The sequence below is a fragment of the Protopterus annectens genome, chromosome 10.part0 (assembly GCF_019279795.1).
Source record: "Protopterus annectens isolate FY-2018-M chromosome 10.part0, PAN1.0, whole genome shotgun sequence".
Taxonomy (NCBI): Eukaryota; Metazoa; Chordata; order Ceratodontiformes; family Protopteridae; genus Protopterus; species Protopterus annectens.
Window position 1 is genome coordinate 852,018,648 of NC_056744.1, and position 24,191 is coordinate 852,042,838.

Below are 24,191 nucleotides of genomic sequence, written 5' to 3' on the forward strand. Positions count from 1 at the left end.
GTGGAGTTTGCATGTTCTCCCTGTGTTTGCGTGGGTTTCCTCCGGGTACTCCGGTTTCCTCCCACATTCCAAAGACATGCATCTGGAGCATTTCTCCCCGGGCCTCCGCTGAAAACAGGCTCTGTGGAACCTAGTCGGACTTTCCCGGTCAACAAATGATAAATAAAAATAAAAAATATTACTGCCACCACCAAGCATCAACTAATCAGGGGGAGGGAATACACAATCCACTCTTGTTCTCAACTTGGGATCACCATAAACTACGAAAAAAATTGCTTTGTTGCCTTGTCAATATATTACCTTTATAGGGGCAGATTTAGACACAAGGACCATGATAGCAAAGCTGCCTCAAGATAGAGTATTAATGATCTGTTGCCAAGTTGTCATGCTGTTCACACAAAAGAGGATTCAAGCAAGATTTGTCCTCAAGGTCCTGGGTTCTATGGTGGCGGCAATCACTCTGGTCCCTATGGCTCACTCCCACATGAGAATTCTACAGTGGCTTCTTTTTGCACAATGGTCATTCCAGGATTTACCCATGTCACATCAGATTCTGATCACGGAATCCTGTAAAAGAGATCTGGAGTGGTGGCTCCCACTGCCATATGGTGACAATAGGCAGGACGTTTCTACCCCCCAACCTGTAGCCACAGTGACCACGGATGCTTCCCAGATAGGGTGGGGGGGGGCATTATCTGGGACAGACTGTTCAGAGGACTTGGCAGGAGCACGAGTACCACTTGCACATCAATGTCCTGGAGATGAGAGCGGTGCTCTTGGTATTGCAAGCACTTCAGGACTCTCTATCTACACGGACTATAGCAATTCAGACGGACAATATGTCGGTAGTATGGTACATCAACAAACAGGGTGGAACCAGGTCTTACCCCTTGTGTCGACAGGCTCTATGAGTTTGGCAATGGGCGATGTCTTCCCATTGCTTTCTGGTTGTAATGCACATCTGGGGGAAATCCATCGTGATCAGGTACAAGCTCAGCCAGGCTATCCTGATGCCCCATGAGTGGTCCCTGAAGCAGGAAGTTGCAGACTTGATTTTTTGCAAATGGGGCCAGCCATGCTGAGATCTATTAGTCACCCCCCTCAACAACAAATGCAGCAGCTACTTTGTCCTAGTCCCACCACCGGGACAGTCACCCAGGAACATACTTGTTCACGATTGGCTCCCGGGACTGCTTTATGCCTTTCCACCTTTTCCCCTGATCCCCAAGGTTCTTCAGAAAGCACAGTCATTGGGTTGCAAGTTAATCCTCATTGCCCCTTACTGGCCTCGTCAGATATGGTTTCCATTCCTTTGGCCTCACCTGCAAGGGGAGCCTTGGATCCTGGACCCAGTGCCAGATCTTTTGAGGCATCAGTCGGGGGCTCTCCATCCTTCCATTCAAACTCTCAAGCTGACAGCTTGGTTTCTCCACTTCCGGTCTTAGCCAGGTTTCCCGATGTTTTTCCAGCAAACACATTTTGATTTCCTCCCATAAGCCCACTACTAGGAGACTTTATGGTAGTAAATGGAAGAGGTTCTCTTGCTGGGCAGGCAAAAATCAGGTTGATCCCTTTACTGCTCCCATTTTAAAGATTCTTGAATTTTTTGATGAAATGTTTGACCAAGGAGCAGCTGCAGCGAGTTCCTATTACGTTATCAAAGTTCTGAAACTTCGAAAACCATAAGGTCAGACCCTTATGTTCGAAGTGTCAGAACTTCGATAACAGTAAAAAAAGAAAAACAAAAACAAAAAACAATAAATAAAGTACTGGAAAAAGGGGGCAAGCCACCCTGCACCCCCCCACACCCCCCACTCTAAATATACCAACTCCAAGATCGCACTACAGTGTGGTAAAGGGAAATCTTTCTTTTACGCACTGTATTGCGATCTTGGAGTTGGTATATTTAAAGAATGGGGGGTGTGGGGGGCGCAGGGGGGGCTTGCCCTCCTGCTTGCAACAGTTAGGTAGGTTCTAGGTTTTCTATTTATTTATATTTTTACGTTCGAATTCTTGAAACTTCAACATCTGAGTAAGATGTTCTCAGGTTCAAAGTTTCAAGGATTCGACAACGTAATAGGAACCCGCTGCAGCTACTATCCGAGTTCAGTTAGCTGCCATTTCTAATTTCCATATGAGAGAAATGGGTTCCAATATCATGTCCCATAGGTTATACAAGGCAATCCTAAGAGGTACTACCCTGTTAAGACCTCCGATAAGAGAACCTCTTCCCCCCTGGAATCTAAATTTAGTCTTAGACGTTCTGATTCTTCCTCCCTTTGAACCATCTGCTTCTTGTCAGCTTAAATTTCTGACTTGGAAGACCTTTTTCTTGGTTGCAATTACCTGAGCTAGAAGGGTTTCAGAATTACAGGCCTTATCTGTTCGTCCCCACGTACTTGACTTTCCATAAAGATCGGGTTTCTCTCAGAACCAACCCCTCCTTCTGACCCAAGGTATGTTCTGACTACAATTTGAATCAATCCCTAGAGCTTCCTGTGTTCTTCCATAATCATGGCAACAAGGCAGAGTATAAGCTTCAATCAATTGGACATTCATAGACAGTTACGTTTCTATTTACACAGGACCAAGGACTTTAGAAAATCTGACCAATTGTTCTTATCATTTGCAGACAGTAAAAGAGGTTGTGCGATCTCAAAGGTGACTTTGTCAAAGTGGTTTTCAGATACTATAAAACATGTCTACGAGTTGCGTAAACAAAAACTTCCAAGGAAAATTAAAGGGCACTCAACAAGGGCCTTGTCTACCTCTATTGCCTTTCAAGCCAGATTGCCTTTGGGTTCGATCTGCGCAGCAGCTACATGGGCTAATCCTCATACATTTATCACTCTTTACAAAGTAGCTGTGGCCTCCCAGAACAAGGCATCCTTTGGTTCCACGGTCCTGAAGAGTTTTTTTCCAGTGAGCCACCTAATAATTAGGTGCTGGGGACGCTGTCCCAAACAGCAAGAATGAAGGCAAGATATGGACAACATAACATAAAGAGGTTATGTACTCACCATAACGTTCCATGTTTGTTGTCCTTGATCTCACCTTCCTTCTTGCGTCCCACCCTCCTTCCCCCTTCCTGTAGGATTGAGAGGAATCCCTTGTTCTATTGGTTATACTGGCTGGTTTTCCTTTATACCATACCTTATGGTTAGTCTCAGTCTACTACTATTACTATTGTGGAGGGGTCACACCTTTATATGTTGGTGTCATCGGATATGTAAAGTAGACTATATTTCTTGTCTGTTTATATGATCTAGTGTGGGGTTATCACAAACAAGACCTGGGTAACCACCACTAGGCATGCTGGGATAGGGGCTAGCCTAGAGCCAGTAAAAGCTCTCGAGCTATAGTATACAGCCGAGAACCCAAACAGCAAGAAGGAAGGCGAGATCAAGGACAACAAACATGGAACGTTATGGTGAGTATATAACTTCTTTTTTATGTATAATGAATTATGTAGTGGACTACTTAAATTCATATTCTTGACCATCTGATCACTTACTTTTATCATTTTCCTGATGCTCACCTTCCAGTTGGTTTCATTTCCTTTACCTGGGATTCTTTCCAACAATTACTGTGGAAATCACATATAGAGATATGCTCACCATATCAATTGATATGCAAGGAGGCCTCCCACCTTAGTTAAGTCAAAAACTTATTCAGATTATGAGTGACAGTTAAAATCTTTTTATTAATATTTAAAAACCTTCAATAATGTATTTGCATTCAGCATTTTCATTTCAACATTTATCAGTTTATATTTCATATCTTCGCTTCCAGGCCCTAAATACTAAACTTGTTCATTCCCTCCCATATACACTCTGTGCTTTCCATCTTTGCTTAAACCTTCAGGTTATTTCTGCTGTTCATTTTTAAACTTTTAACATGTTGCTGTTCTACTTTACTCCTCAAAATTCCTTCTAATTGTTCACTGTATAACAGTGTCATACTTCTTTTTTTGGCATTGTCTTCCTCAACCATTTCAGGTATAATTACTATCTATGCAGCAGGTACACTTGACCACCCACTACAGAATGTAACTGTTATTTATTTATTATTTATTTATTTTATGTTACATTTGTTGACTGGGTTTTTCCGACTGGGCTGAAGAGCCCTTTTTCAGCAGAGGCCCGGGGAGAAAAACTCTTATCGTATTATACAATTATTATTATACAATTGCATTAGGCAGCAGTATTATGGAATTATTTCAAGGCATTAAGTAGCAAAACAATGTTTGACAGTGTCATTAATCAAACGTTATAGGTTTGTAGGTCAGTACTAGGCTAACTGTCCTTATGGGCCATTTTAGGCCTAGCCAATTATCCCTTTTAAGAATCAAACCATGGACCTTGTGTTTACAAGATAAACACCTTAACCATTATGCAAACTCCCACCCTTTGCATTTTGCACTGCTTGACCCTTCTTTTCCTTAATATCCTTATATCTATCTATCTACATATCTATATGGATATACAGATAGATATAGATATATAGAAAGATGGCTATACAGACAACATAACCTAGTACCAAGGAAAATGTTGTTTTCCAGCCTTAAGGGTAGTGCACACTTTCCTTAAGGAAGAACAAAGCTTATAAGAAAAAAAGGGGAAAAACAGTACTGAAATAATTGCCCTTGATATCGGCATACAAATGACTAAAGTAGACAATTGTCAGAACTTCTTATGTAAGATCCATGTTAAAGACCACTTTGCATTTTTACATTCTTATTAAAAATAAGAAAACAGGATTCAAGCTGGTATTGCTTGTTTAAACCAGTATTTAACAGGCATACAGTCACAGAAACACAGAAACACAGACATACACACACAGACACACACACACACACACACACACACACACACACACACACACACACACACACACACACACACACACACACACCCTTTCCTATTTTGACAAACTTCCCCTCCAGTGAAGTGATCATTCAATAATTTGAACACTAGGTCAAAAAACTGCTTCAGCTTTCTTCAAACAAAGTTAGTTCAATTACAGTAACTCTACATATCTATCTATATAGAGACACATAGATATATTTAAACTCAGCTCTTCTTCCTATATTTTCCTCACTCTGCGGTCGTACCCTGTCTTCTTCCATCACAGCAGCATACTCCTTATTTGAAGGTACTCTCAAACATCCCAACATGCTAACAAAAATTGTTTCTTAATATCTCAGATGTTTTTAGCCCATAATCTTATTTGGCTAGTAGATGGTCTAAGCAGGACAGGCCCTATGTCAATTGGTGCTCTAGGTGAAAAGGTTACATGCCCCCCCGCCCCCCCCCCACACACACATATATAGGTTCATAGGTAAGTACCAGGCTATCTGGCCAAGGGCATTTATAAGCCTAGCCAGAATGTGTTGGCTTTCGCCATCCCCTTAGATTAGTTCCCTGTGCACCTGTTCAGCAGAACCATTTGTTCCCTGAGCCACTGTCCAGCAGAGCCACTGCAGTGATCCCCGGGGTAAATTTTCTGTTTCCCATCCACCCGTCAAGGTTTCTCTTGAAGAGTGTTAGTGAGGGGGCTCTGCCTGATATATATTGGAATCCTGTTCCAAAGCATGGGGAGTCTCTGGGACAGTAGTCTATCCCTCCAGCATGTCCTATTTATCATTGTGGTGAGGTTTATATCTCTAGAGCATGTGGCTCTCTGGGATTTGTTTTTTTTTTAGGTGGAGCATGTCCATTAATTCTGTGTTGGACATGGCCTTGTATGTCAGGCAGAGATCACCTCTGAGTAAGCGGTATGCAACCAAGTACAGCTGGAGTTTCTTGAGTCGGGCTGCATAGGGCATCTGTTTGAGGCCAGTAATCCTCTTGGTGAGGTACTTTTGTGGTCTTTCCAGCTGTTGCAGATGTCTTGTAAGGTACATCCCAAATGGGGCGTTGTATTCTATGATGGGACTAATGAGTGATGAGCAGAGAGGCACAATAACCTCATTTGTTCTAGATGCAAACCCTTTTGTGATTAGGTGGGCCACATAGAAGGATTTTCTGACCACCTTGGCAATATAATTATCAAAGGAGAGATTACTATCTACTTGAGTCCCCACATCCCTTATTACATTTTCTGTATTTAGGGGACTACCACCTATGTGGTAGTTTGCAGGTACTTTGTTTTTTTCCAAAGGGGATGACTATGCACTTTTTGGCATTTAGTTTGAGGCCATGATTTTGACACCAGGTATCCGTCTCAGTGAGACCCTTCTGGAAGGTGTCTGTATCAGCCGGGGAAACAATTATGGCCCCTAGTTTGCAGTCGTCTGTGAACTTGGTCAGCCATAGTCCTCCTATGCTTGTCTGTACCTCTGAGAAGTATATACCGAACAGAAGGGGTCCTAGGACTGAGCCCTGGGGGACGCCACTTGTAACCAGTTTAGAGTCGGACATAGAGCCTGCAACTCTCACCATGTGGGTTCTATCCATGAGCCAGTTGGCAACCCATCTCATGACGTAGGGGTTTATGTTTAAGCTGGTGAGCTTGTCTATAATACTAGTGAGGAATGGTGTCAGAAGCCTTTGCGAGGTCTATGTAGGCTGTGTGGACTTCCTTTCCCTCGTCTAATGCCTTGGTAACTGTCTCAAAGAAGTCCACCAGGTTTAGGAGGCATGATCTGCCCTTAACAAAGCCAAACTGGGTAGGGTCCAAGGTTTGGAGGTTCCCAATGTCTTTGTTAATGAGTTCCATGATGATACGCTTCATAGCCTTGCAGACCAGGCTAGTCAGGCTTATAGGGCGATAGTTCCCAGGGTCCGTTGTGGCTCCACCTTTGTGGAGCGGGATAACTGTTGCTGTGCGCCATTCTGTGGGTACATAGCCTGTAGAGAGGCTGAGTTTGAACAGTGTGTTTAGGTGAGGGGTTAGTTCATTTTGGAGCTCTTGTAAGACACAGCCTGGGACACCATGCGGCCCCATTGAAGCTGTGTTTTTGGCTTTAGATAGGGCTGTTTTAACCTGTGTGTATTAGTGATTGACGGGGCACTACATTCTTCTGGTATGGTTATCAGCCCTTTAGAGGTTGAGAGGGGGGTGAAGTTTGCACTAAACCTGTCTGCCAGAATGTTGGCAATATCAGTCGGTTCAGTGTATTTTGTGCTATTCTGCACTAACGCAGAGCAGATCTGAGAGTTTTCATTTTGGTTCTTGACATAGCTAAAGAATGCTTTGTGGTTATCTTTGGAGTCATTGGCAATTTTTCTTTTGAAACTTGCCTTGGATGATTTAATGAAGGAACGAAGATTTTTGGTCATACTGATCAGGGATGTCTTTCTTTCTTGGGATTTTACTCTTTTCTGTACTAGTTTTCTCCTTCTGTTGTATAGCTTGTTTATGGCAGGGGTCCACCAGTCTGGTTTCCTTTTCTTGGAGGAGTGATTCTTGGTTTTACTTGGGATAGCACGATCCATGCATTCCTGCAGATGCCCATAGAGTGCCTTTGTAAAAGTTTCAGCAGCTTGGACAGCAGTGTCCTTTAGCATGGGGGCTGTGAACCTTTCCACCTCGGTCTTAAGTAACGTGAAGTTTGCTTTTGAAATTTTTTCATGGTGGTTTCCTTGATTGGGGGTGGGGGTGGAATGTGGATATCCAGAGTGATTAGTCTATGGTCTGATCTAACCAGCGAGGGGATGACCTCCGGTGTGGAAAACCGGTCGCCCATGTTGGTGATGACCAGGTCCAATATGTTGTTCCCTCTGGTGGGGGTGTTGACTAGTTGATCTAGGGCATTCGAGTTTATAAATTCTAGGAAGCGTTGGGCAAGGGAGCTAGTACTTGAGTAGTTCTCCCAGTTTATGTTTGGGTAATTGAAATCAACCAGTATTAGGGTGTTTGGTAGGACCTTCATATTTCCCAATGTCTCCAGAAATGCGGAATGGGGGTCCTGGGTCATGGTGGGTGATCTGTAGCAAGCTACAATTTGGATTGCAGTTTTGCCTGTTGTTAGTTGCATATGGATGATCTCTGATGCATTGTGCTGCGCCACTAACCTGGAGGTGTGGGTATCCTTGATGAATATGGATACAGCCCCGCCTTTTGTGTTTCAGTCCTGGTTCTGTGGTTGAAAGGTATGGTATGAGTTATAGCCTAGTAGTGCTGGAGTGCTCTCAGGAGCCTTAAACCAGGTTTCTGTTACTGCACAGATGTCGATGTTCTCCATACTGAGGAGTGCCTCAAGTGCATGCATTTTGAGGTTTAGACTTCTGGCGTTGAGCAGCATTACCCTCAGTTTTTGGTTACTTGTGTTATTTATGGTGGTGAGTTTGTCTTTTAAGCCTTGCCTAAAAAAGGCACTATGGGGGCGGCAAGAGCCTTGGCCAGTATTCGAAAGTCTAAGGGTGACAGGTGCAAGCCATCTCTTGTGAAGCAGCGTGGCTTGTCGAGCATGTCATCCCAGGCGGACAGATACTGGATCCCCTTTGAATGACAACATAAACTCAGCCAATTGTTGAAATTGATCATTTTTTCTTCATACTGTGGCATCATTCTTGGTGAGGGCAGGATGCTACTCAGGGTCAGGGTCATACCAGCCTGGGCTACATGATCAGAGAGCTCTTCCATTTCTCTTTTCATGTAGTCCAGGGAGGTACGTCTCAGGTCATTCACACCAACATGGACAATGACAGAGTCGTATTTGTACTTGTTCTGGAGTGACCTGAGTGCTTGTGCTTTACCAGAAAGGCTCATCCAGACTCTGCTACACTTTGCTGTGAAGGAAAGGTTAGTTTGCTGTTATTTTTTGTATTTCTGTATTGCCTTTCTATATTTTGAATACTGTAGTTTGTTTTCTTTATCTTGTGTTTTGCTTGCATTCTGTTTTAAACAGCATATTAAAACTTCAAAAGAGACCACAGCTCTCTCTGTTCTGAGTCAAGCAGAAATAAGAACTGATTAATTAAGGACTCATTCATAAGACAGAAGAGGTCACTTAAGGTTAATCACTTGTTAACAGAGGGGGTGGAGCTAGGAACTAAAATTTCTATTTAAGGAGTAAACTAAAACATTTCAGAGCTTTACCAGAAAGGCTCATCCAGACTCTGCTACACTTTGCTGTGAAGGAAAGGTTAGTTTGCTGTTATTTTTGTATTTCTGTATTGCCTTTCTATATTTTGAATACTGTAGTTTGTTTTCTTTATCTTGTGTTTTGCTTGCATTCTGTTTTAAACAGCATATTAAAACTTCAAAAGAGACCACAGCTCTCTGTTCTGAGTCAAGCAGAAATAAGAACTGATTAATTAAGGACTCATTCATAAGACAGAAGAGGTCACTTAAGGTTAATCACTTGTTAACAGAGGGGGTGGAGCTAGGAACTAAAATTTCTATTTAAGGAGTAAACTAAAACATTTCAGAGCTTTACCAGAAAGGGTCATCCAGACTCTGCTACACTTTGCTGTGAAGGAAAGGTTAGTTTGCTGTTATTTTTTGTATTTCTGTATTGCCTTTCTATATTTTGAATACTGTAGTTTGTTTTCTTTATCTTGTGTTTTGCTTGCATTCTGTTTTAAACAGCATATTAAAACTTCAAATGAGACCACAGCTCTCTCTGTTCTGAGTCAAGCAGAAATAAGAACTGATTAATTAAGGACTCATTCATAAGACAGAAGAGGTCACTTAAGGTTAATCACTTGTTAACAGAGGGGGTGGAGCTAGGAACTAAAATTTCTATTTAAGGAGTAAACTAAAACATTTCAGAGCTTTACCAGAAAGGGTCATCCAGACTCTGCTACACTTTGCTGTGAAGGAAAGGTTAGTTTGCTGTTATTTTTTGTATTTCTGTATTGCCTTTCTATATTTTGAATACTGTAGTTTTTTTTCTTTATCTTGTGTTTTGCTTGCATTCTGTTTTAAACAGCATATTAAAACTTCAAAAGAGACCACAGCTCTCTCTGTTCTGAGTCAAGCAGAAATAAGAACTGATTAATTAAGGACTCATTCATAAGACAGAAGAGGTCACTTAAGGTTAATCACTTGTTAACAGGGTGGAGCTAGGAACTAAAATTTCTATTTAAGGAGTAAACTAAAACATTTCAGAGCTTTACCAGAAAGGCTCATCCAGACTCTGCTACACTTTGCTGTGAAGGAAAGGTTAGTTTGCTGTTATTTTTGTATTTCTGTATTGCCTTTCTATATTTTGAATACTGTAGTTTGTTTTCTTTATCTTGTGTTTTGCTTGCATTCTGTTTTAAACAGCATATTAAAACTTCAAAAGAGACCACAGCTCTCTGTTCCGTACCCAGCAGAAATAAGAACTGATTAATTAAGGACTCATTCATAAGACAGAAGAGGTCACTTAAGGTTAATCACTTGTTAACAGAGGGTGGAGCTAGGAACTAAAATTTCTATTTAAGGAGTAAACTAAAACATTTCAGAGCTTTACCAGAAAGGGTCATCCAGACTCTGCTACACTTTGCTGTGAAGGAAAGGTTAGTTTGCTGTTATTTTTTGTATTTCTGTATTGCCTTTCTATATTTTGAATACTGTAGTTTGTTTTCTTTATCTTGTGTTTTGCTTGCATTCTGTTTTAAACAGCATATTAAAACTTCAAAGAGACCACAGCTCTCTCTGTTCTGAGTCAAGCAGAAATAAGAACTGATTAATTAAGGACTCATTCATAAGACAGAAGAGGTCACTTAAGGTTAATCACTTGTTAACAGAGGGGGTGGAGCTAGGAACTCAAATTTCTATTTAAGGAGTAAACTAAAACATTTCAGAGCTTTACCAGAAAGGCTCATCCAGACTCTGCTACACTTTGCTGTGAAGGAAAGGTTAGTTTGCTGTTATTTTTGTATTTCTGTATTGCCTTTCTATATTTTGAATACTGTAGTTTGTTTTCTTTATCTTGTGTTTTGCTTGCATTCTGTTTTAAACAGCATATTAAAACTTCAAAAGAGACCACAGCTATCTGTTCTGTGTCAAGCAGAAATAAGAACTGATTAATTAAGGACTCATTCATAAGACAGAAGAGGTCACTTAAGGTTAATCACTTGTTAACAGAGGGGTGGAGCTAGGAACTAAAATTTCTATTTAAGGAGTAAACTAAAACATTTCAGATCTTTACCAGAAAGGCTCATCCAGACTCTGCTACACTTTGCTGTGAAGGAAAGGTTAGTTTGCTGTTATTTTTGTATTTCTGTATTGCCTTTCTATATTTTGAATACTGTAGTTTGTTTTCTTTATCTTGTGTTTTGCTTGCATTCTGTTTTAAACAGCATATTAAAACTTCAAATGAGACCACAGCTCTCAAGACAGAAGAGGTCACTTAAGGTTAATCACTTGTTAACAGAGGTGGAGCTAGGAACTCATCCAGACTCTGCTACACTTTGCTGTGAAGGAAAGGTTAGTTTGCTGTTATTTTTGTATTTCTGTATTGCCTTTCTATATTTTGAATACTGTAGTTTGTTTTCTTTATCTTGTGTTTTGCTTGCATTCTGTTTTGTGAGGGTGGCCTGTAACATGCTACAATTTGCAGAGCAGTCTTGCCTATGGTTAATTGCACCTGGATGGTCTCCGATGCATCGTGCGTTGCCACCAGTCTTGAGGTGTGGGTGTCTTTGATGAATATGGATACCCCCCCTCCTTTCTTGGTATTGTCCGGATTTTGGGGCCGGAACGCATGATAAGAGGTAAAACCTGATAGTGCTGGGAGCCTTGAACCAGGTTTCTGTCACTGCACAGACATCGATGTTCTCCATACTGAGAAGGGCCTCGAGTGCGTGCATTTTGAGATTTAGACTTCTGGCATTGAGCAGCATTACCCTTAGTTTTTTCCTTTTTGTGTTCTAGGGTGGTAGGTTTAGAATTTGAGCCTTGCCTAAAAAGGCACTATGGGGTGGCAAGAGCCTTTGCCAATATCCGGAATCCAGGGTGACAGGTGCAAGCCATCCTTTATGAAGCTTGAAAACAGCTTGTCCAGCATGTCATCCCAGGCAGACAGACATTGGATCCCCTTTGAATGACACCAGAGTTTAAGCCAATTGTTAAAGCTGATCATCTTATCTCTGTATTGTGGCATCATTCTTGGTGAAGGTAGGATACTGCTCAAGGTCAGGGTCATACCTGCCTGGGCTACATAATCAGAGAGCTCCTCAATGTCTCTTTTCATGTAGTCCAGGAGAGCGTCTCAGGTCGTTTACACCAGTGGACAATGACTGAGTCGTGTTGTACCTGCTGTTGAGAGACCTGAGTGCTGCGCTATGTGGATTCTAGCACCCGACAGGCAGCTTACTGTGACCTTCTCCTTACTCAGTCTGGTAATGGGACGTCAGTGTGTCTGACTATGGAGTCACCAATGACTAGTGTGTCTGGCATTGTGTTTGGCCTTAAGGGCTGTGACTGTTTGACACTCTGACTGTGAGGTCTATGTGTTGCAGGTGTTGTGTTCTGAGGTGGTGGTTGTTTGGGTGTCTGCTTTGGTGGCCTCTGCTGTTTTGGTAGATTTTTGATCAGAGCCTCCGTGTATGTCTTTGTGTGTTTATGTGTATGATTTGAGGTTGTGATGGTACTATGTGAGACTGGGTCTATAGTGTGTGTGGTAACCTTCTCCTCCTGACTGGTCTTGCCAGTCCTATGTTGAGAGAGCTTTGCCTCCAGTTTGGCTGTATAATTGCATCTCTCACATGTATTAGTGTTTGGTGGTAGGAGGAGTGGGTTGCCTGTGTACATGAGGCAGTTGTAACATTGCCTCAAAATGCCCAGATTCATCAGTTGGACTGGAGAGTACACCGGAAACTGTCCTTTGGACATGCCTGAATAGGTAGAGTAAGCTGTTTTTTCTGATTGGCTGGTGGGGACGAATAGAGAGCCTTGTCCTTCTGGACAGTATAGGGGGGGGGTCTAGTACTAGGGTCAATTAGTGCTTGCTATGAGTTTTAAGCAAGTGCTTGACTGTGAAATGAATGGTTTGAGTGCTAAAGTTGAAGGTTTGTCTAGTTCCAAGGGAAAAATTGAAGAGTAGACTTTGTGGAGCCGACAATAGTTTAACTCTAGCTAACTGGCGCTGCCCCACTTGCAAAACCATGCAAATGCGTTTTTTATAGCAGGGAAGTGAAAGAGATAGAAATTAGCCCAAATGCGGTTTTTATAGCAGGGAAGTGAAAGAGATAGAAATTAATCCAAAATGGCCAATAAACTACTTACTTCTGGGCTGAAATCACTCCTCCAGGGACAGATAGGCTGCTCAAAGCTCTCCTCTCTCATAGGTGAAAAGAGAAACTTCCTTCTATCCAAGTAAGGTATGGGCAACAGAAATTTGTAACAGCCCTGGATTCAGCAATAACCTGAAAACTGAAGTTAAGCGCTTTCCTCTCTATTACAGTGACTTCCTCAGAACAATGTTACACAAAAACCCAGTCAAATATATACCCACCCCTCAATTAGCCATTCAGAATTGCACTAAATATGTTAAAGCAATATATACACATCAAATTACAGCAGTAAAAATATTGCATGTAGCAAATACCAAAACTAAATAAATGTTACCATAAAATATTATAATATGTTAATAAGTTATTAAATAAAATCCATATTAATTTTACTAACCTAAAATTCAATCAAGTTTTAAAACACTAGCAATGCTTATAGTTTCATTGATACCTGGGTAACAAGAGGCATTTAAAAACAACTGCCATCTCAATTCCATCATATCCAAATGCACATCTGTAATGCACCCCTTTTCATCCAGCACTAACTGCTGTAAAACCAAAAATTTAAAATCGTGTTGGATTTTCATTGATATGTCTATACAAAGCACTAGTAACCCTACAATGTCTGATGTCACCCAGATGTTCACCTATTCTTAATTTAAATTTTCTACAGGTTTTCCCAATGTAGAAACTTGAACCTTTTCCACATTTAGCCATATACACAACATTTTTACTATTACAATTGTAGTGGCCTCTAATATTGACAGTCTTCCGATTAACCCTAATTTGACCTTCAGTTTCCATTATAAATGGACAAAAAGAGCAGGAATTACATTTAAAATTACCTACTTTTCTATTGATTCTGCCTTCATGTCTAATACTTTCCAAAATATTCTTTATAGATTTGCCCCTCCTAAGAACGTCTCGGGTTTTTACCAACTTTCAACCCAACATTAACATCAAATTGAAGAATCTCCCAGTTGGCATTTACCACATCAATAATACTGTTGGCCATGTCATTGTATGTCAAAATGAAGGCTGAGTTGTAAAAAAACTTTTTCATTAATAGATCTATTAGTACTCACAAATCTGCGGCCCAATATGGGTCTATAAAAACCTTGTTTACGTTTGTGGGTTACCTCATGAGCGAGGTTATCCAAAAGACAGTCAGGATATCCCCTTTGTTTAAACATATGTATAATAACATCTAATTCTACCAAAAAATCCACATCAGAGCTCACCATTCTGGCCGCCCGCACCAACTGGCCTTTAACTACGGCCCTCTTTTGATAGTGTGGGTGCCAGCTCCCATAATCCAAATAGGAATTTGAGAATGTGGACTTTCGGTGAATTCTGGTGTTAAAATTCATATTACACCACTCTATCTCAAGTTCTACATCTAAGTAGACAATTTTATTCTTACTATAAACATAGGTAAATTTTAAAAAATCAACTGCTTCATTAATGTATACCAGAAACTCATTCAAACTGTCTTCTGTACCTTTCCAAAGAAGAAACAAGTCATCCAAGAATTGGGTATAGTGTGCAATATTAGACATGTACCGACTATTAATCAGAAATTGCTGCTCTCAATAAGACATAATAAGGCTGGCAAAAATGGGGGCACATGCCGCCCCCATTGCCACTCTTTTCACCTGTTTATAATACTGTCCCTCAAACCAAATGTAGTTATTTTTTAAAACTAATTCCATAAGTACACTCAGTTTGTTGATTTCATCTTGAGAAAAAATATTGGTTTTATTAAGTTGTTGTTCTAACTAATAAATACCTAAATCATGTGGAATAACAATAAACAGATTAACCACATCAACAGTGACCATTATCATATTGGTGGTTAATTCAGTGCCATTTAATTTGTCAATAAATTGCCAGGAATCTTTACTAAAATAATAAAAAAAAAACAGGCACTTCTGCATTTCATGATCTAGGTATTTGACAATAAAATAAGTCTTGGACCTTTTACCATCCACAATGGGCCTGAAAGATGGATTAACCAGTCCCTTGTGGATTTTTGGTATACCAAAAATGTTTGCCACCATAGGATATTCATTCCTCAAAAAGTGATACTCATCTACATCAATTTGGGCCTGGTAAATCATATCTTCAAGTGCCGTCTATCTTTTTATATGCCACCCTAATCTCATTTAGGGAACTTTCCTCATAGGGTTCATCAAGTAGAATGTTATTCATGCCATCTAAATATTGTCTCTTATACATAACTACCACTCCATTGCCCTTGACTGGTTTCATAAATATGACTGTGGGATCTTTAATCAATTCAAGCATAAGCTGATTTTCCTCCCCAGTCAAATTAGAATAATCAAACTTATCAGTGTAAATATAACATTTTCTAATTGCCTTTTCACACATTCTTTCAAATAGTTTGACAGTTTTGTTCAATGGAGGGTTAAAAGTCCTAGCTTTTTTACAATTATTCCTGGTTTGATTTTCAGCTGCAGCCTCCTGGTTAAACCATGCTTTTAAATTTAACTTCCTAGTGTATCTCTTTAAGTCAGTAATAGATTCCACCAAGTTACCCACCCTACATGGAACGAAGGTGAAACCTTTGGCTAAAAATCAGCATGCTTTTCACTCACAGCCAGCCTTGAATAATTATAAATTTTGAATTCACCCTTACTATTAGTGACTATCTCGGGCCTGAGCCCTTCATTGTTAAACATTTTATTGTCAAGACACTGTATCAAGACATCCAATATATGTTCACAATTGTCATTACCATTTGCATTAGACATTAAAACAAAAGGGATATCCTGACTGTCTTTTGGATGACCTCGCTCATGAGGTAACCCACAAACGTAAACAAGGTTTTTATAGACCCATATTGGGCCACGGATTTGTGAGTACTAATAGATCTAGTAATGAAAAAGTTTTTTACAACTCAGCCTTCAATTTGACATAAAATGGCATGGCCAACAGTATTACTGATGTGGTAAATGCCAATTGGGCGTTTCTTCAATTTGATGTTAATGTTGGGTTGAAAGTTGTTAAAACCCGAGACATGTTTTTAGGAGGGACAAATGTATAAGATTATTTTAGAAAGTATTAGACATGAAGGCAGAATCAATAGAAAAGTAGGTAATTGTAAATGTAATTCCTGCTCTTTTTGTCCATTTATAATGGAAACTGAAGGTCAAATTAGGGTTAATCGGAAGACTGTCAATATTAGAGGCCACTGCAATTGTAATAGTAAAAATGTTGTGTATATGGCTAAATGTGGAAAATGTTCTAGTTTCTACACTGGGAAAACCTGTAGAAAATTTAAATTAAGAATAGGTGAACATCTGGGTGACATCAGACATTGTAGGGTTACTAGTGCTTTGTATAGACATGTCAATGAAAATCCAACACATGATTTTAAATTTTTGGTTTTACAGCAGTTAGTGCTGGATGAACAGGAGTGCATTACAGATGTGCATTTGGATATGATGGAATTGAGATGGCAGTTGCTTTTAAATGCCTCTTGTTACCCAGGTATCAATGAAACTATAAGCATTGCTAGTGTTCTAAAACTTGATTGAATTTTAGGTTAGTAAAGTTAATATGAATTTTATTTAATAATTTATTAACATATTATAATATTTTATGGTAACATTTATTTAGTTTTGGTATTTGCTAAATGCAATATTTTTACTGCTGTAATTTGATGTGTATATATTGCTTTAAAATTTCTGGCGCAATTTTGAATGGCTAATTGAGGGGTGGGTATATATTTGGCGGGGTTTTTGTGTAACATTGTCTGAGGAAGTCTCTGTAATAGAGAGGAAAACGCTTAACTTCAATAAACTTGGTGTCCTTTGGATTGCTGACATTATGCAGGTTGGTTCTTCTGTGGTTTTCTACCTTTTTGTGAGTGATAACTTGGAAATTGACCTATACTAGTTCAGAAAGGTGGGAAACCAGTATATATATATATATATATATATATATACACACACATATATATATACATATATATATATATATATATATATATATATATATATATATATATATATATATATATTTTATATATATTTTTCAGAAAATAGGGCAGATACAATCAAAATTAGCCCAAAATGGCCAATAAACTGGGTTCAGGCCCCTAGGCAGCGAGACATTTCCCTGTGGTACATTTGACTGGGGACACATGACTGAAGTGACATTCAGCTGCAGAGAAATATGGCTGTTTGCAAAGTCCCTGTGGGCAAAGAGAAGCATACACTGCCATGCCCACAGCTTTAATAACCAAATGTACAGGGGGAAAACAATGTCCATGGTCCCCAAGGAAACATGAGACAACAGGCAATATGGCAGGCATCAGCAGCAGGCTGGCTAGAGGGCATGTCAGTGGCAGTAAAAATGCAGTGCACAATGGGCAGTGCCTTTGTAATTGGAGTGTGTGGACCACTTCCCCCTTCACAGTGTCTAGGGAACATTACCTAAAATGCATACTGGAGCATACATGTGACTACAGTAGCCTGCAGGATTTCCTCCATGCTGTAGCACACTTCTACATGTTGTAGTTATATAAGTATGTCCTCTACAATGAGCACAACACTCATTACTTCTTCTGCCACCATACCTTTGGCTATTACAGCTGTGAGCATGGCAGTGTGTGCTTCTCTTTGCCCACAGGGAATTTGCAAACAGCCATATTTCTCTGCAGCTGAATGTCTCTTCAGCCATGTGTCCCCAGTCAAATGTACCACAGGGAACTGTCTCTCTGCCTAGGAGCCTGAACCCCAATAAACTACTAACTTCTGGGCTGAAACCACTCCTCCAGGGACAGATAGGCTGCTCAAAGCTCCCCTCTCTCACAGGTGAACAGAGAAATTTCCTTCTATCCAAGTAAGGTATATGCAACACAGAAACTTGTAACACAGCCCTGGATTTGGCAATAACTTGAAAACTGGACTATACTAGTTCAGAATGGCAGGATCCAAGTATATATATATATATATATATATATATATATATATATATATATATTTTTCAGAAAATAGAGCAGATACAATCAAAAGTAGCCCAAAATGGCCAAATAAACTACTAACTTCTGGGCTGAAACCACTCCTTCAGGGGCAGATAGGTTGCTCAAAGCTCCCCTCTCTCACAGGTGAACAGAGAAACTTCCTTCTATCCAAGTAAGGTATGGGCAACACAGAAACTTGTAACACAGCCCTGGATTCAGCAATAACCTGAAAACTAGACTATACTAGTTCAAAAAGGCAGGAAACAAGTATATTTTTTTGTTTTTTTTCTCAGAAAATAGAGCAGATACAATCAAAACAACACTTTAAATGCACAGAAAAGGCTATCACACTTTAGTGTGTAGCCAGCAACAGTTAAACAGATTATTTAAACACAAAAACAACTTAATTCAAGTGCAGGCAGCAAATAAGTACAATATGTAACAATAACAAACGTTTTAAATCACAGAAACGCTAAAACAACTGGCGTTTTAGGCGGAATTAGTTTAAGATATCACCTGGTACTTTCCATCTTGTCCTACCCACACCATCTAGCTTACCTGTTTCTTCCTTTTTTTCACAGTTTGCCTTACTCTTCAGTTTATATATTCATTTAACACATTTTAAGTAAGCAAGATTACTATCTGATAACTGTGTTGAAAGTAACTGCGTTACGCAAGTGGGTTTCAAGATGCTCTGATATATGTTTTTTTTAAACAACCTTTTCATTCAGTGATGACCTGAAGAAAAAAACATTTGATTAAGGTAAAAAATTCAGTCTTGCTCTTCAACTGTGTTTTTCCATGAATCCTTTCAACAGCCCCTAACTGACCAAGACTAGACTTTCTACCTCCTAACCTGTTAATGCAAGAAATCTGGGCAAAGCCTAAAATAATGGGGGGGGGGGGGGGGCAAAGGCCCAAAAATAGGGACAGATTTTAAATATTGCTCTTATAAACTTAGAATGCTGTTAGAATAACAGGATTTGAATTAACATGCATTTTCTGAAGGATATAAAGTCTGAATCTCAAATATGTGATCTGATGTTGTCATTTTCATTTGTTCCTCAATCACTGGGTTTGGATCCGACCCTCAGATCCGACTCTGCCACTTTCTGAAGATTCTGGATCCGAATCTCAAGCTCCTCCCTTACCCATAATGTCCCTGACCATTACAACACCTCAGATCACATTTGCCGCTCTTCAAGATGGTTAGGATTGCGACTTCTCGAGCTACATTGGGGTTGTGACTGATTATATTCTTCTTAAATCAGAATATTTTTCTCCCTTTCTAGTCTATTTAACATATATATATATATATATATATATATATATATATATATATATATATATTGTACACACACACACGCACATATATATCTATCTATATATATATATATATATATATATATATATATATATATATATACATGGATCTACCTGAGTAGATCGAAACGCCAGAACACCGACAAATCGCCAGAAGATCGACAAGGCAGAAGACCGACGGAGGAAGACACCGACGCTGAGAACACTGAGATGGGGAAAGGATGTGTAAGTATGCAGTAGTGACGGCCGTTAGGGTGCGAGTAAGGTAAGTGTGCGATGTTGGCGGTCTGTAGGGGTAGGGGTGGGATAAGTGAGTTAGGGTTAGGGCGCGGGTTAGGTAAGGGTGCGAGTTTGGTAAGTGTGCGATGTTGGCGGTCTGTAGGGGTAGGGGTGGGATAAGTAAGTTAGGGTTAGGGCGCGGGTTAGGTAAGGGTGCAGTAGTGATATATTTTGGGTTAGGGGCGGGTTAAGTGAGTTAGGGTTAGGGCGCGGGTTAGGTGAGTGTGCGATAGTGACGAACCTTAGGGTTAGGGTTTCGGTTAGGGTTGTAGATAGTTGTGTATGTAAGGGTTAGTGTTGGTTTGTAAGGATTTTGGTGTGCTTGTGTTGTGTGTGTGGGTTTTGGATAGGGGATTTGTTTTGTTTGTTGTTATGATGTGTTGAGTGTATGTGGTGTCGTGTTTGTGAACTGTCGATTATGTGGTGTCGGTGAAGTGCGTGTCGGTGTTATGAAGTTTCAATCTAGTCAGGTAGATTCATATATATATATATGGATTCCATACATTTGGTCAAATTACACTTAGTCGAAAATGATTCCAGGCATTGCACTTCACTGAAAGTTCACTTGGTTGAAGTTCATTCGGTCGAAAATGGAATATAGCCCCTGCCCCTGTGAAGTGCAACCCTGGAGTGAGAATATTAAATAAGGGGTGTGTGTGGGGGGCACAGCCCCCAACAATGCGGGGTGTAGGGGGCGTAGCCCCCCCACATAATTTTAATGTATTCACTATTATAAGAAGGTATATCCATTAGAAAAGCATTGATCTATATATATATATATATATATATATATATATATATATATATGTATGGATCTACCTGAGATGGTCGACAAGCCATTTGATCGACACTCATTTGGTCGACAGTTCATTTGGTCGACAAGCAGTTTTATGTGGGGGGCTTCACCCCCCACACCCCCCTAACTATATATATCAACTCCAGGGTCGCACAACATTGGGGAGGGGGGCAAATCTGCTTGTCGACCAAATGAACTGTCGACCAACTGAGTGTCGATCAAATGGCTTGTCGACCATCTCAGGTAGACCCATATATATATATATATATATATATATATATATATATATATATATATCTTTAGTAAAAACTATTGGCATAATGTGGGGGGGCTGTGCCCCCCCTTATTTAATATTCTCACTCCAGGGTTGCACTGCAGTGGGCAGGGGCTATATTCCATTTTTGACCAAATGAACTTTGACCAAGTTAGCTTTCAGTGAAATGAAATGCTTGGAATCATTTTCGACTAACTGTAATTCGACCAAATGTATGGAATCCATAGACATATATATATATATATATATTAAATTTCGGACTAAACCGAAAAACTGATTAAATTGACCAAAAAAACAGTGAAAAGTAGAATTGTCCACAATAGAGGCAATGATGACTAGCGCTTTCTTTCACTTTTATTTTTCGTGAACTTCTTCAGAAAAAGACAACAAGCCCCCTCATGCTTGTGTCTTATATAGAATACATACAGGATATGATGTTATTAATTAATTCTTCCGTTCAACAATACAAAGAATTTTTTACAGAATATTAATCCACTTGATGTTATAAGTGTTATTATCCTATTACTGTATATAATTTTTTCTTTTTGTTATACACAACCATCTTTTTGTTGTGTTCCCATCATAGCAATAGCGTGTGTGTGTGTGTGTGTGTGTGTGTGTGTGTGTGTGTGTGTGTGTGTGTGTGTGTGTGTGTGTGCGAGGGCGCGCTTACATGTGCAAGGGAACTCACATGGGCCAGAGATTGTATTAGTCACTCGAGTGAGAGAGAGTGCACATGCGGGTGCATTCGTGCACACTGATGTTAGGGAGTTTGCATTTTTGCAAGATTGGGAGGTTTTACATATCATATTTTTTTAGACAATACAAGTGAATATTTATTTATTGTTGACTTGCGACAACTAACAATAACATTTTTGTGCCGTTCTAATAATGATTTTTATTGCATATATGATAAAACATATCCTACAATGATTTTGTGGACTAAGACATCATTTTAGTAGTTTATATCAAATTGTATTGAATTTTTATAAAAATAGTTAATTGTTGATTGTTTTACAATCATTGCTTTGGTGCATGTGAGTGATGTTTTTATTTAAATTTCATTTGAAAAATGTTTGGTACTTCTTTCAATTTTATTGCTATGATGGGAACACAACAAAAAGATGGTTGTGTATAACAAAAAGAAAAAATTATATACAGTAATAGGATAATAACACTTATAACATCAAGTGGATTAATATTCTGTAAAAAATTCTTTGTATTGTTGAACGGAAGAATTAATTAATGACATCATATCCTGTATGTATTCTATATAAGACACAAGCATGAGGGGGCTTGTTGTCTTTTTCTGAAGAAGTCCACGAAAAATAAAAGTGAAAGAAAGCGCTAGTCATCATTGCCTCTATTGTGGACAATTCTACTTTTCACTGTTTTTTTGGTCAATATATATATATATATATATATATATGTATGTATATATATATATATATATATATATATATATATATATATATATATATATATATATATATATACCCACCTTACCTGTATTTTCCATAACTTTTGGTAGTTCATTTCTAATTTCTTAAATTTCTCTTTCTCCCGTATACTTCAGGTGTATTTCTTAACTACCATTGTTGGTACTTTTCCTGTTTTTTCTATTTTTAACTACATAAAAACAATCTGTTTTTGTTTTGTGCTTTAACTTTGTATAGTTTAGTTTAGTATGGCTGATAAACCAATTGCATTCAAAAAATGTACTTCCTATATGCATAAGAGCCCTAATTCTGGTGCCCACAGGGAGTGCATTTATTGTTTAGGCCCAGCACATCTGGAATCCCCATGTGCTATTCATGCAGCCTTCAATCAAAGGGCTATTAGCAATTGGAGGAATAAACTTATTTTAAAAGGTTTCCTCCCTGCTTCAGCTTCCTCCACAGGTGCTTCTTCAGGGGCTCAACCTCCCACTAAAAAATCCAAAGACCCCAGGGGGCACCGCATGCAGTCTCCTGCCCAGACTCCTCCACAGACTTCATCTTCAGTACCTCCCAAAAAGGTTCCAAAACTGTCAGATCCGAAAACTTCGGATCCAAAACAGTCTACCTATACATCAAGTCGGATCCATGTTCCCAGATTCTCCTAGAAACTAGTGTCCTCAAAGTTAAGGTCACTCTTTCTACAGGAATCTCCAAGAAAGTCCTCTAGGCCACCCTCTACATCCTCTTCAGTTGGGTCCTCTCGTAGTCTCTCTGAAGTGGAGGTGGATAGGATGATGAGGAAATTCCTCAGGACACAAATCCAGATAGGGGTTTTATTCGCTCCATACCCCATTGTATCCATGAGCTGCCAACCTGCTTTTCTTCCCATTGTTACTTCTTCTCTGATCTGACCATCTGTTTTGGAGGCCAAGGATCCTAAGGCCCCAGGAGTCAACACATCAGATCTGACAGTTCTTCCTACTTCAACTCTGACTAGCTCCCTGGCCCATTCTGTTCCGACGCTGTTGGAGCATGACAGTGTTCGGAGCTGAAGCATTAGCATCTAGTCTGAGGGGTTAACTTAGACTCCGAAGGTTTTGGAGCAGTCACTTCCTCTAGGAGCCTCAGAGCTTGATAGCTCGGCTTTGACTCCCCCCTTGAAGCAAGGGATTGGTGGGACTTGGGGTTTGGCTGCTCTGAGAGTTTTGGCTCCAGAGGGATTGTTCTTGGTCTCTCCGGGTTCCTCTGCCTTTGAGTCTGATGAAGTTAACACTTGTTTAATGGAAACGCTCACATTTTATTTGTTTTTCTTGTGGATTTTTATCATTAAATACACCTTTGGTTTATCATCACCTGAGTGATTTGTGCTTGTGAAACTCTGCCTGCCAGCATTTTTATTTATTTAGTTTGTTTTGCTGCTTCTGTTTTTTTGAGTATCTTCCTTTTTAGTTCAGACCCCTAAGAAGTGTTCTCAATGTTTTTCATTATCTTTTTCCATCAGGTCTTCCTGGAGTTTTTTGGATCAGGATGTGTATAGAATGATGAGAAAGTTTCTTAGAACTCAGATCTAGATGGGGCTCCTTCAAGCTCCATCCCCCCTGGATCCGTGACCCTACAGTCTTCAGCACATCCTGTAGCGACTTCTTCTCCAATCTGTCCCCAAGTTTTGGAGCTGTCAGATCCAAAGATCCTGAAAGTCAAGGCATCAGATCCAATTAGCTTCTTTGACTCCGACGTTTTCCCTGATCCAATTGGATCAGAGTGTTTTGGAGCAGAATGGGTCTTGGAGCTGAAGCATTTGTGTGGGGTCCCTGGAGATGACTTCGACTTCAAGGGTTTTGGAGCCATCACTTCCCCTTGGTGCCTTGGCTTTCGACAACTTGGGTCTGATTCCTTTTTCAGGAGTGGAGACCAGAGGATG